This window comes from Coptis chinensis, chromosome 1 (genome assembly GCF_015680905.1).
Source record: "Coptis chinensis isolate HL-2020 chromosome 1, ASM1568090v1, whole genome shotgun sequence".
Taxonomy (NCBI): Eukaryota; Viridiplantae; Streptophyta; class Magnoliopsida; order Ranunculales; family Ranunculaceae; genus Coptis; species Coptis chinensis.
Window position 1 is genome coordinate 51,216,022 of NC_141456.1, and position 13,192 is coordinate 51,229,213.

General features: G+C 39.7%; 1 non-coding gene across 1 annotated transcript; it reads right to left on the bottom strand.

The window, feature by feature from the left end:
* Nucleotides 1–353: 353 nt before the first annotated feature.
* LOC147524459 (small nucleolar RNA R71) lies at nucleotides 354–457 on the bottom strand. The gene has a single exon (XR_015206487.1). It is a non-coding gene; the product is annotated as a small nucleolar RNA R71 (small nucleolar RNA).
* Nucleotides 458–13,192: the final 12,735 nt, after the last annotated feature.

A 13,192-nucleotide genomic window follows, 5' to 3' on the forward strand; every position in this document is an offset into this window, starting at 1 on the left:
CTCTCTCCGACTTTTACAAAGCCTTGAGCGATAGCCCTAAATCTTGCATCGTTCTAGCAGACCCAGTGGGGGATTTTCGAATCACCCCAAACATATTTAATTTGTTACCCGTTTTTCATGGGTTATACCATGAAAAACCTTATCAGCACATGCGTAGGATTGAACAAGTCCTTACAACATTCCATCATCCTACGGTTGGTACGGAACAAATTAAATTAAGGGTATTCCCTTTCACCTTAGCCGATAAGGCGGCGTCTTGGTTAACCTGCCCAAGCCTAATTCTTGTGGACTCGTGAGCTAAACTTGTTCAGCTGTTTATGGAACATTTTTATCCACCCCTAAAGACGGATGAGATGCTTTCCAAGATTCATTTTTTCCGACAGAATCCTCATGAATCATTTTCTGAGGCATGGAATCGTTTCACCGATCTCCTTATAGAGTGTCCACATCATAACTTAGCTAAAGACACGTTAGTTCGTGCCTTTTCAAAGGTCTTCTACACCACCATAAAGAAGTCCTTGACATAATGAATGGGGGTAGTTTCCTAAGTAAAGGAGCCCTGAGGCTTACAAATTTTTAGAAGACCAAACTAAACGGAATAATAATTGGGGGTAGTGATAATATCCCCCGCCAACTAGTTCTTCTTCAAATAAGCGTCAGGTATGTTTGAGAAGAAAACCGATCCGAACTTAAAAATTTACTCGAATCTCTAACTAAAAAGTAGAGGCTATTTACGCTCAACAAAAGCCTATCCCCATCATGAATGTAAACTCCAACCCATGTAATTTCTGTTTGAGTCCGAGCACCCCGGCGATTATTGTCCTCTAGCTTATGAACAACAACCACCGTAACAAGATAATGTTTACTCTATTAATAACTATCCTATTCCTAACGCCCCTTGAGACAACATCCCAACTTCAGTTGGAGAATTAATCAACAAGTAACACCTCCGTGGTACAATAATCAAAACGTTAGGCAAGCAAACAATTATAACCAAGCTCCACCTAGGCAAGGACAAGGTCAAGGGAATTATAATAATTATAACAACCAAAGCGCTAAACCACGACAAGGTCAAGCACAAGGTCGAATAATTATAATAATTATAATACCAATAAAGGTATCGTTCGGTTAATAATAATAACTATCACAACCCACCCATAAATAATCAACGAGAGATAGTTCCAATAAGATCACACCCGGACTACTACACCTACACAACCGATCGTATCGACGCTTTATACAAGTTACCCAACAACTTTTCCAGACAATGACTCAATCAAACCAACAGATTTTACAATCCATAAATCGGGGCATACAACGGTTAGCCCAAGCGAAAAGCCCAACCAAAAGGCGTGTTTTTCGGGACAAGCGATACCAAACCCTAAAACAAAGAAACACGGCCTTTGAGGTAAACGGTAATTCTAGTATGCGAAACTACAATCGTAGGTGACCTAAATGCCATCACCACTCTCCGCTCGAAGAGTGGTTGATAACAAAGTAACTACGCCTATAGTTACCCCATCGCATTCCCTACACCGGATATCGAACTAGATACCGCAATAAAAATCGAGGAGCCTACCACGGTAGAGGTACCAGTTAAATCACAACCAAAGAAACCAAAAGCCAAGGTTACACACACAAGTAGAGCCATATGCGAAATATAGAGAGCGAAACCACCGCCCTCAAAAATTAGCCATGCTAACCGGGGATACAAACTTTGAGGAAATTAGGAACGCGTTTTCAAGAATCTAACGATAAACCTTCCTTTTCTCGGTTATTAAAAAGCTACCTAACCACGCTAAGTTTCTTAAAGAGTTGTAGCACTACTAGGCGTAAGACCAACATACCTAAAGACGCTTTTAACTGAACAGTTCCCAACTTTATCCTAAAATAATAGAATTGTTAAGTACAAGGACCCCGGTCGCCCCTATCAGAAAAAAATGCACCTTAAGAGATTCCCATGACGGCGACGCCTTATTAGACCTGGGGGCGAGTGTTAACTTACTCCCGATTACTTGTATAAACAAATAGGTCTACAGAAATGCAACCTAAAAAATAACGCGTTGCAATTAGCGGACAGGTCAATTAATATCCTAAAGGTGTAGTGGAAAACGCGTGCTTGTTAAGGTTCAAGATTTCTACTATCCTGCTGATTTTGTTATCCTCGATACAGAAGTCGCTAATGACTCATGCCCGATCATCTTAGACACCCTTCTTGGCAACCGCCAATGCGCTTTTATAAATTGTCGCGATGGAAAGATGTCCTTATCTTTTGGCCATCTTTACGCCGAGGTAAATGTTTTAAAATGATGAAACAGTTACCGTTAGATTCGTAGATGGGGAGGTTAGCATGATCGAGAGTTTAGCTCAAGATTATTTTAACAACACGCTTCACGAAAACGATCACGGAGCGAAACGAACGATCATGTACAAATTCCTTTCTTTTGGAACTTCAGATTTTGTAAATGACTCATACTTAGAGGAAGTCAACACCATCCCGAGTCCACACCAATTGTAATCTACCGCCGGTTGCTCCATATATCGATTACGAAGACTTGCTACCTAAGCAAGTCTTCATTACGCTAAAGATAAGGACACTTATGAAACATCAACGGACATTCTGTCCACACCAGTTATTAAACCTCTTCCCCGAGTTAAAATATATTCAACTTGATCCGGATGGTAGTCACCCGATAATTATATCTTCTCTGTTAACTAAGGATGAAGAGACATGTTTAATAAGGGGTGATTAGGGAACATCGGTCTGCGATTGGTTGGTCCCTAGCCGACATTAAGGAATTGACCCTAATGTTTGCACTCATCGTATCCATTTGGAGGATAACGAAGACTTCTCGCATACCTCAAATACGCGGCTTGAACCCCCTGCCATGAAAGAGGTGGTTAGGGAAGAAGTCTTGCGACACTCGATCGCGGTATTATATACCCAATCTTCGATAGCGAATGGGTAAGTCCCATTCATGTAGTTCCTAAGAAATCGGAGTTACCATGGTACGTAGCGGGAAGGGTGACTATGTTGTCACTCAAGGTCCTACTTAAATGGAGAATCAGTATTGATTACAGACGCTTTAAATGCTATGACACGAAAGGATCACTTTCCCTTACCATTTATAGATCGATGCTAGAACGCCTAGCTGGTCATGCCTTTTATTGTTTTCTTCGGATGGCTACTCGCTATTTTCAGATTATTATTGATATTGATGACCAAGAAAAGACAACATTCACATGTCCCTTCTAACATATGCCTATAAACGAATGCCTTTTGGCCTTTGTAATGCCCCCAGTACCTTCCAAATATGTATGCTTCATATATTTAGTGACATGGTAGAGCTTTATGGAAGTGTTCATGGATGATTTTTCTATCTATGGAGACTCCTTTACGTGAGAATGCTTGTCTAACCCCGCCTAAGGTCTTGACACGGTGTGAAGAAATGAGCCTCGCTTTTAAATTGGGAAAAGTGTCAATTCATGGTCAAAAAGGGCATAGTACTTAGGTCATATTGTATCTAGTGATGGCATCGGAAGTAGATAAAGCCAAACTAGATAAGATAGCGACCACTACCTAAACCACGGACTGTCCGGTGAGATTAGAGCCTTTCTAGGCCATGCAGGGGTTTTATAGGCGTTTCATTAAAGATTTTTCAAAATAGCTAGGCCTTTAACTAACCTCGCTTTTGAAGGATGCAATCTTTGATTTTAATTTTAACTGTAAACAGGCTTTTGAAACCTTAAAAGCCGCCCAACCACTCGCACCTATTATACAGCCGGCCCATTGGTCTAAACCTTTTCGAACTCATGTGTGATGCTAGTGACTATGCAGTTGGTCTTTGTCTTGGGACGTAAACTAGATAATTAGTCCATCTGTTATTTATTATGCTAGTAAAACATTAAACGACGCTCAATGGAATTATACAACTACTGAAAAGAATTCTTAGCTGTCATTTATGCTTTAGATAAGTTTCGTCCTTATTTGGTTGGTTCTAAAACTTTAGTTTACACGCACCATGCAGCCCTTTAGGTACCTTCTTGCAAAGAAGGATGCTAAGCGCAGATTAATCCGATGGATTCTTCTCCCGCAAGAGTTCACATTAGAAATAAAGGACAAAATAGGGTCAAAACGAAGTTGCCGACCACTTATCTAGACTTACAAATGGCGACGATAGTAGTGATTCGGAGTCCATACCGGACTCTTTTCCCGATGAGCATCTTTATGCTATTTTTCAAGACCATGGTATCGCCGACATTGTAAATTATTTAGCAGCTGATGTTATGCCTTATAATTGGTCAAGAAATGAACGTAAGAAGTTCTTGGCGAGTTAAGATATACTACTAGGATGAGCCATACCTTTTTAAGTATTGTCTTGCGGATCAGATTATTCGTCGTTGTATTCCCCAGTGGGAATATAATGAAGTACTATCGTTCTGCCATGACAAAGAATGTGGTGGCCATTTTAGTGGTATGAAAACAGCCGCTAAGGTTCTCCAATGTGGATTTTATTGGCCTACCCTCTTTAAGGATGCCCAAGTGCATTGCAAGACGGTATTAGCTGCCAACAACTTGGGGCTAATCCATCCGCGTAATATGATGCCATTAAATCCAATCTTGATAGTAGAAATTTTTTGATGTTTGGGGTATTGATTTCATGGGCCTTTTCCCTGTTTCCCGGTTATATTTATATTCTAGTTGCCGTGGACTACGTGTCTAAATGGATAGAGGCCCTAGCTTGCCGTAAAAGCAATGACCATAAGACCGTTGTATTTTTATTAAAGAATATATTTTACATGGGTTTGGCATTCCTAAAGCCATCATTAGTGATGGTGGAACACATTTTACAAACTTGAGTTGTTGCATCCCTAGTGAAAAAGTATGGAGTTACACACAAAGTAGCAACTCCTTATCATCCACAAACTAAGCGGACAAGTAGAAGTTTCTAATAGGGAAATCAAAAAGATTTTAGAAACAACGAAAAACCCCGATAGGAAAGACCGGGTCGGTTGCGTCTATCGGATGCCTTATGGGCATATAGAACTGCTTTCAAAACTCCTATAGGTATGTCTCCCCTTTAGACTTGTATTTGGGAAACCATGTCATTTGCCCGTTGAATTAGAGCACCGCGGCTCTGTGGGCTATAAAAGCCTTAACTTCAATATTGATGAGGGGTGTCAAACGCAGTTACAATTAAATGAGCTTGAAGAAATCCGTGGCGATTCTTACGATCTCGCCAAGGATTATAAAAAGCAACATGAAACGTGTTCATGATAAACATATCTTAGCGCCAAAGAGTTTGTGGTCGGACAAAAGGTTTTGCTTTACAACTCCCGCTACATATTTTCCCGGGGAAACTAAAACCCGTTAGTGCGGCCCCTTTTCTGGTTCTTGAAGTCACCCCTACGGGGGCAATTACCTTGGTAAATCCCAAGGACAACAAGTACCTTTCAAGTTAACGGTCAACGATTAAAACATTTTCACGAACTTCTGTCCCCTGATATAGAGGAAGTCCTTTTACAGGACCCTATATATGAGGAATGACCCTTGTCATTGGTGTACTTCCTTTCACTTCCATTTAATGGTAAGTGCACCATTAAGGTGGAGTGTGTGGCTGTAAGTACCGGATCCTAAGTCCACGGTTCACATAGTTCACGTTTTCCACTCTTGCATGTTTTCTCGGATTTTTGAGTCATGTTTCTCTATGGTGTGAATTATGTCTTTATTTGCTTATTGATTCTAAAAAAAAATAATAAATAAAAAAAAATAAAAAATAAATAAAAAATAAATAAAAAATAAATAAATAAATAAAATAATAATAATAATAATAATAATTGTTTTCATTTTTTGATATAGATATATATCTAAACCCAGAGAACTAGCAATCCAACAAGTCTTGGGAATCGACTTTAAATCCGACCCATGTTAAAACAAATTTTGTGTTTAAAAATTTGTTTGGGGGTGGGAAATCAGTCTTTCCATCCCGATTGCTTTCGAACTTTCTATTTGTGTTGCTTAGGTCCATTAGTATAGTTCATTGGGGTTGACGTCATCTAATTTAGTGTTCATTCGTTAAGCATAACTTACGTCATGCACGCATTCACTACGAGGCGTTTTCCACTATCTTATATGTCACCCACGGTCGGAATAGAGTAGTTTATGGATCATTGGATTGGAAATTCTCTCCTGATCATTTCCATATCTCATTCGCGAAAAATCGGACCGATAACGGCCGAAATTTAGTTTGAAGTTCTTTAAAAATCGGCCGAAAGTCGAAAAATCAAATTGGGCTTTGGAACTTCTCGCTGGCGCAAGACTACAGCGCCAGCCTATCCTCCAAAACATAATCGCGACTTCATCTTCTCAAACCGCCTTTAACTAATTTAAATTAAACCCTAGCAACCAAAAATAAAAAATAAATAAATAAATAAAAATAAAAATAGAATACATCAAAATAGAAAGACCACCCACGCCCTTTGTGAAACACCAACACAATCTCCAACCGTTTCCACCAAGAAAACACCCACCAATTCAAGTCTTCAAACCTGCCACCGTACCTACCATAACCACCACCGTTGTGTTTAGTTAGTTTTCATCAAACTTGCATCCACCACCATCTACAAACCCCAAATCAATTCAAACTTCAATGGCGCTACGACGAAGAATGTTCAGCTGAACGCCGTTTGAGGGCCGACCACTTCGCACCATATTCTGAAGCCCGATATGATTAGGAGGGTTGGAACATACCGTGGTATTCGACACCGGAGGAGTTCTATCACTATGATTTGGTAGAACAGTTTTATAAGAAACGAGAATTGGAGGGAAATAGGATTTTCATTAGGATATAACGAGAACGAGGAGGGAAGTAACGAGACGGTTGTTGGGTCGAGCTATTAGGAATCACGCACAGAACCAACCTAGATATTTACCATTCAGGGAATCCCAAAGATAATCGGAGTTCCCCGCTTTAATGAAAGATACGGTCATAGAGGGTGAATACAATATGATATCTCATTCGTTAAGCGGGCGACCACGAGAACCAATCAACCGGTCAGAATTCGGTGGATTGGTAGGAACGTCCTCGAAAGACAAAGTCACGACATCGGGACTTCGATTAATCCGTTGTCCGTCTCTGGATTTTGCAAACGAATGAGTATAATTTCTGCATCCTCGATTTAATTTTGAATGTGATTAGAGGAGTGGGAAAGAGCATGGCGCCTCTTCCCGTATTGATCACTAAGATTATGCTCTCATTTAGAGCTATCGCTAAATCTGCTCCTATTAAGATCAAATTACATTCTAATGCAAGTATTTATAAGGAATGCATCCAAGAGAATTGGCCGTTGTCTGCAGAGAATGAAGTTGAGTCGGATAATGAAGGGGAAGATATGACATGGTTGGTTGAGGATAATTTTGATAGTCATACTTCTAATTTAGAACGAATGATAATACCAAAAACTGGTTTTATGCGATGCGGTTATCGATCGCGGAAGATATCCGACATAGACAAATTGTACTTCCCCAAATAAGCAAACGAACTTTCGCATCGGCGAGTTGAAATGCTTTCGAAAGGGGTCGAAGATATCTTGTCTAACTTGGAGATTATCCACCGTAATCACCAAGCCGATTATCGATACTCAAGATGGATGGAAGCCATTGTTCGTGATAGAGATGCTACGACGCATGCCACTGCGTGGATGAATCTGTCTCACCGAAGTCCGAGAGGCATGAGCGTCGTCCGCCGCAGCCGATGGCTCAACCATTCTTCACCACGTAACAGTCTCCATCTCGGGACCATCTTCTTCACACGCCTAGTGTTCACCATCATTGTGTCCCCGTTATTTCATTGTTTTTATTGTTTTGTTAGTGGAATTTTATTTCAAGAGTTAGATTTAAATATTAAGTTGTTTGTTTTAGATTGCTTGGATTTCATATTATTTTAATATAATTTATTTTGATCATCTTTCGTAAGGTTGTCTTGGGAGTCAAAGTTGAAAATTAGGCGATATCGGCATATCTATGATTTTTGTAGTGGTAGCATGATATGTAGAGAGTTTAGAAGTTACTATTCTAAACCAAGTTTAAAAGATACCAGGGTTGTTAGGAAATCAAAAACTAGGGGTTAGTTTCCTGGGTTTGGCGCTTTTCTATTTTCGAAATTGCCTTAAAACAATTTGGCAACTTTGCCGATTCGCTTTTGGAAACCCGTAACCTATTTAAACTTCCATCATTCTACAGGAGTTTGTAGTAAAAATTTGATGAATTTTTATTTGTTTGACCTCCTAAATAGTAGAGTGTTTCCAGTGTGTTTCTGCAGTGTTGCAAACGCAATATCCTGAAACACCAGCCAATAAGGAAGGTTGTAGAACTCAATTGTTCTAAATGTTTTACAGGAACTAGTAGGATCTTTCAGGAGTCTCCAGTAAAATTTGGCAATTTTGGATTTTTTGATGGGTTAACCATTCGGTTGTTTGTATTGTGTCCGAAAACCGTTTCGCAAACTTTTGAAGGGCTGTAGAGGGACTTTCACAGCTCCGATTGATCTGAAATTTTACAGGCTACTTGATAGACGTCTTAGCAAATTACTGTAAAATGTCAAATTTTTGGAGTACGATAAAAGGCCTAAAACTTGAAAACCCTGGGCGCGACCGCGCCCAAACTTAAGCGCGACGGCGCTTGAAACGTGGATATTGACAAAGCGAGGGCACTCGCTTGTAACCCGCGCCCTACAAGGAAAATTCATGCCGTGAACAGCCCGATTTTCACAGGAAAGTTCAAATTTCTATTCCTTAAAGTTATAAAGTGTTTCTAACTTGTTAAATACACTTTGAAATGGCGTATACAAGGCGTATTAAGTAGCGAAACAGGAAGCATTGGTACTCCTTCTTTCCTCCTGCCTCTTACGTAGGAGGTTTTAATTCTAGTAGAATGGGGCTTGTTTTGAAGAAATAAATACAACACGCCTATCTAGAATTTCACACACTACACTTGCATCAATGGCTAAAGAACAAGAGACTCCTCTCTGCGATTTTTATAAAGCCCTAAGCGATGGCTAAGTGGGTGCATCGTTCTTGGACCCTAGTGGGGGATTTTGAATCCCCCTAATATATTTAACTTGTTACCGGTTTTTCATGGTTTAGACCATGAGAAGCCTTACCGACACATCGTGGGATAGACCAAGTTCTCACTACATTCCATCATCTAGCGTAAGTCGAACAAATTAAACTTAGGGTGTTTCCTTTCACCCTAGTGACGACGGCGTCTTGGTTAACGCCCAAGCGCCAAACTCATTGGACTCATAGGCTCAACTTGTTCAATTGTTCATGGAACAGTTTACCCTTACTTGAAGATAGATGAAATGCTTCACCCAAGATTCATTTCTTCCACCATAATCCTCATGAATCCTTTTGGAGGCACGGAATCGTTCGATCTTCTCATTGAATGCCAGCATCATAATCTTCTGAAAGACAAGCTTGTTCGTGCTTTCTTGAGGAACTTTCACATTATCATAAGGAGGTTCTAGATATCATGACTGGGGGTAGTTTTCTTAGTAAAGGAGCCTTGGAGGCTTATACATTCTTAGAAGATCAATCTAAGAGGAACGACAATTGGGAGGTAACTGATTCCTCCCGCTCCTCTCCTTCTTCTCTTGAGGTTAAACATGATCCCGAGCTTAAAACTCTTGCTCGATGCCCTCACTAAAAGGTAGATGCCATCTACGATTTCAACAACAACCCACTCCCGGTCATGAACATTAACTTCTACTCATTGCCAATAATACATTTTGTAGTCTTGAGCATTCCGACTTCTATTGTCCTCTTGTCTATGCACAAACACCACCACAACCACCACACTTCAACCGGTTAACTTCGACATCAAGGACAAGGGAACTTAGGTGACCCGGAATAGAGGTTTAGTACCCATAACCAGAACTATCAACATAAGACATGAGCATTTCCGACAAGCTTTAATTCAATCTGACCATCTGAGGACAAAGTAGTAGTGACCTTGTTGGAGAAACAAAATCAAATTATGCAATAAAACTCAACTTGATGAAAGATCGGCATGATCAAAACTCTAATATGATGAAACAAGCGATGCAAATGATGCAGTCTTTGTGCCAAAAAGGTTATTGACATGTCTTCTAACCAAAATAATAACCAAACTAGTGTGTTTCCAAGTCAAGCAATGCCTAATCCTAAGTCAACAAACACCGCCTTGAAATAAAAAGTATTGATGTAATGGTAATATAAACCAAAGGGGACCTACTGGTGATCCACTACCCAGTTACGTTCGAGCAGTAGTTGATAACCAAGTGACTATACCTAAAGATTACGCAAACTAAAAATGATACCATACCAAATACTATAATAGAAACCTAAGACCCTAAAAGCGTAGAAAGTACCGGTTAAACCACAACCAAAGGGAAAACATTACAAGACCCGATAATAGAAAGTGAAGACCCACTGTAGAGGTTCAATATGGAAACCTAGTTAGAAAGTGATAAAAGATAAAGCAGCGGTTAACAAATATGTTCCCCTCGTATTAGGCATAAAGATAAACCATAGGTATCAGAGACTAATTGTGTCTAAAAGGGCCGAGAATTTTGATGAGATTAGGGAAGTGTTTAAAAATCTAACTATCAACCTACCTTTTCTAGATGCTATAAAAAGTCTACTGGACAGCTAAGTTTCTAAAAGAGTTGTGCACCAAGAAGAGGAAAACCGACATACCTGAATGCCTTCTTGAATTGAACAATATCCCTCTTTTATCGAGCGTAATGGAATTGTTAAGTACAAGGACCTGGTAGATCCTACGGTTTAATGTACCTTAGGTGATACCTTTATAACAAGCTGCTTTTATTAGACACGGGGGCGAGTGTTAACTTACTCCCTTTTTATTTATATAAACAAATTTGGGTCTAACAAAACTTCAACCAACCAAAATGACTTTGCGGTTAGCCGATTGTTCTATTAAGTATCCCAAGGGTGTAGTTGAAAATATTCGTTAAAGTTCAGGATTTTTACTATCCGGCCGACTTTGTTATTCTCGACCGCGAAGTTGCTCATGATTCCATTCCATCATCTTAGGGCGTCCTTTCTTGGCACCTTGAATGCTCAAATCAATTGTCGGGATGGCTCAATGACTCTTTCTTTTGGAAATCTTTCGTAGAAGTTAACATGTTTAGACAAAAGCGAGGGGGACAACTAGGTTTGCCTATAGAAGGAGAAGTGAAATCCATTGAGAGTTTTGTACCTCACATTAGTGCGGTGGCGGCTTTAGTCCCCACTAGTAGATACCCTCTTATGGAAGAAGACAAAGATCACAATTTTGACTCTTTGAACATAACTGAACTAGTGTGAAGAATTTTCAACCTTGCCTTACGACCATACATGGACTACACCTCACAATAGGCGAGATAGATGAATTCCTCAAAGATGGAGATGAATACCATAATTATATGGATGTGAACAACCTAGATGAGGAATTGACGAGGGTTTTCTAAGAACTGTGATGATCCACCTTCTCAAGCACTACCTAGAGCACCACCCTACCACCATCCACAGAGTTAATCCCTCATAAAATCCAATCATTCTTCCCACCCTTTTCTTAACTTATCCCCACATTCAAGTATTTTCCAAAACCATTCATTTACTCCACGATCATTCACTTGGACTCCTTCTTATTCGAAGTTGCGTCGTAGAAAGTTTTGGAGCTTGATTACGTTTTGGTGGTGCATTCCATGTTAACTATTTATGGAAAGATCCACAATTGTTTAGATTATTGATATATGGGGAACTGCATGTAAATACATATATATCACTTTAAGTCTAGGGAATCGACTTTAAAGATACGTTTTAAAACAAATTTTTACAAACCTGTTTTCAAAAATTTGTTTGGGGAATGAAGGTGTTTAGTTTTCCATGCTTGATCACTAAACTTCCTATTCTTATCCCCCTCGCTCCTTTAAGAGTAGATAGATTTCTCTTTGTTTGTTGTTTTGATGTTGTCTTTTATTATTTTTTAGTAGATAGGATGTTACGTTGTTAAATTCGTAGTTAACTTTGAATTTGGTAGTTAAATGTTGTTTGAATTTCAATTTTAATATAATGTTGTTCTTTTCAAATTGTGCATGGTTTTATTGTTAATCCCACCTTCGAATTGTTTGGGGGTGGTATTATTTATTCTATCATGATTTGTAGAAGATCCTCCATTTTAGAGTTTGTTTTGGAGTGAAGGTTAAGAATATTGCGTAATTGGTATACCTATGATTAGATGTGGTGGTAGGATGAAATTTAAGAGAGTTTAGAAGTTACTAGTCTAAATCCGATTATAAAAGATATTAGGGTTGTTATAGAATCAAGAATATGAGTTGTTTTCGTTTTGGGTTGAAATTTTATTGTTTCGAGGAAATTGCCTTAAAGCTTTTTGGCAACTTACCGGTCGTTTTAACAATTCAAAACCTATAAAACTTCATTCATTCTACACTCACAACCCCACTACACCTAACTTCCATTTCTCACCTTTCACTCCCCCGTTCACTTTTGGGTTAGCATTTTTCGCGAATCAACAACACCTCGGAAGGCGCATGGAATATGCTTGGCCTTCAGCGCCCTACACTTTGTCGAGAAATTTTGTTGAGCGGCCGCACCGAGGTCAGTGGCGACTTCGGCTCAAACACTTGGAATTCCAAATACCAGGCGATTTCGGCGCCCTAGTTGGCCGCGGCATGCGACTTCGCCGACCCGGAAAAATTCCAGTTTTCAGCGGGTTGTTCGGTTCATTTCGCGCATTTGTTCAGGCGTAGTTGAGATGACATCTCGTAATAATGCAGAACAGTCTTTCAAAGATTTGTTTCAAAGCACTACTTATGGTGCTTGGTTTTGCGAGGTGATCACACCGTAAAGGCTGGGAACGCTTATGGTTCTTGCTAGCATTTGTTCTTGGACTTGCCATGCCGCTGAAATACAAGACCCATGATGCTATTGGGTAGATAATATGCATGTCTACACTTATGACTTTTGCATGAGGAGGCTTATGGGTCCGGCATTTTCCGTGTAGAGGACCAAAGGGACATATAGCGTAGCCCTTGGTAGCTTGTCCCATAATGTGATACGGTAATGTTCTTTATCATGCTAAACATATTAGGGGAGTGGCATTTTTTTACTAGCGAATGATGCCACTTGC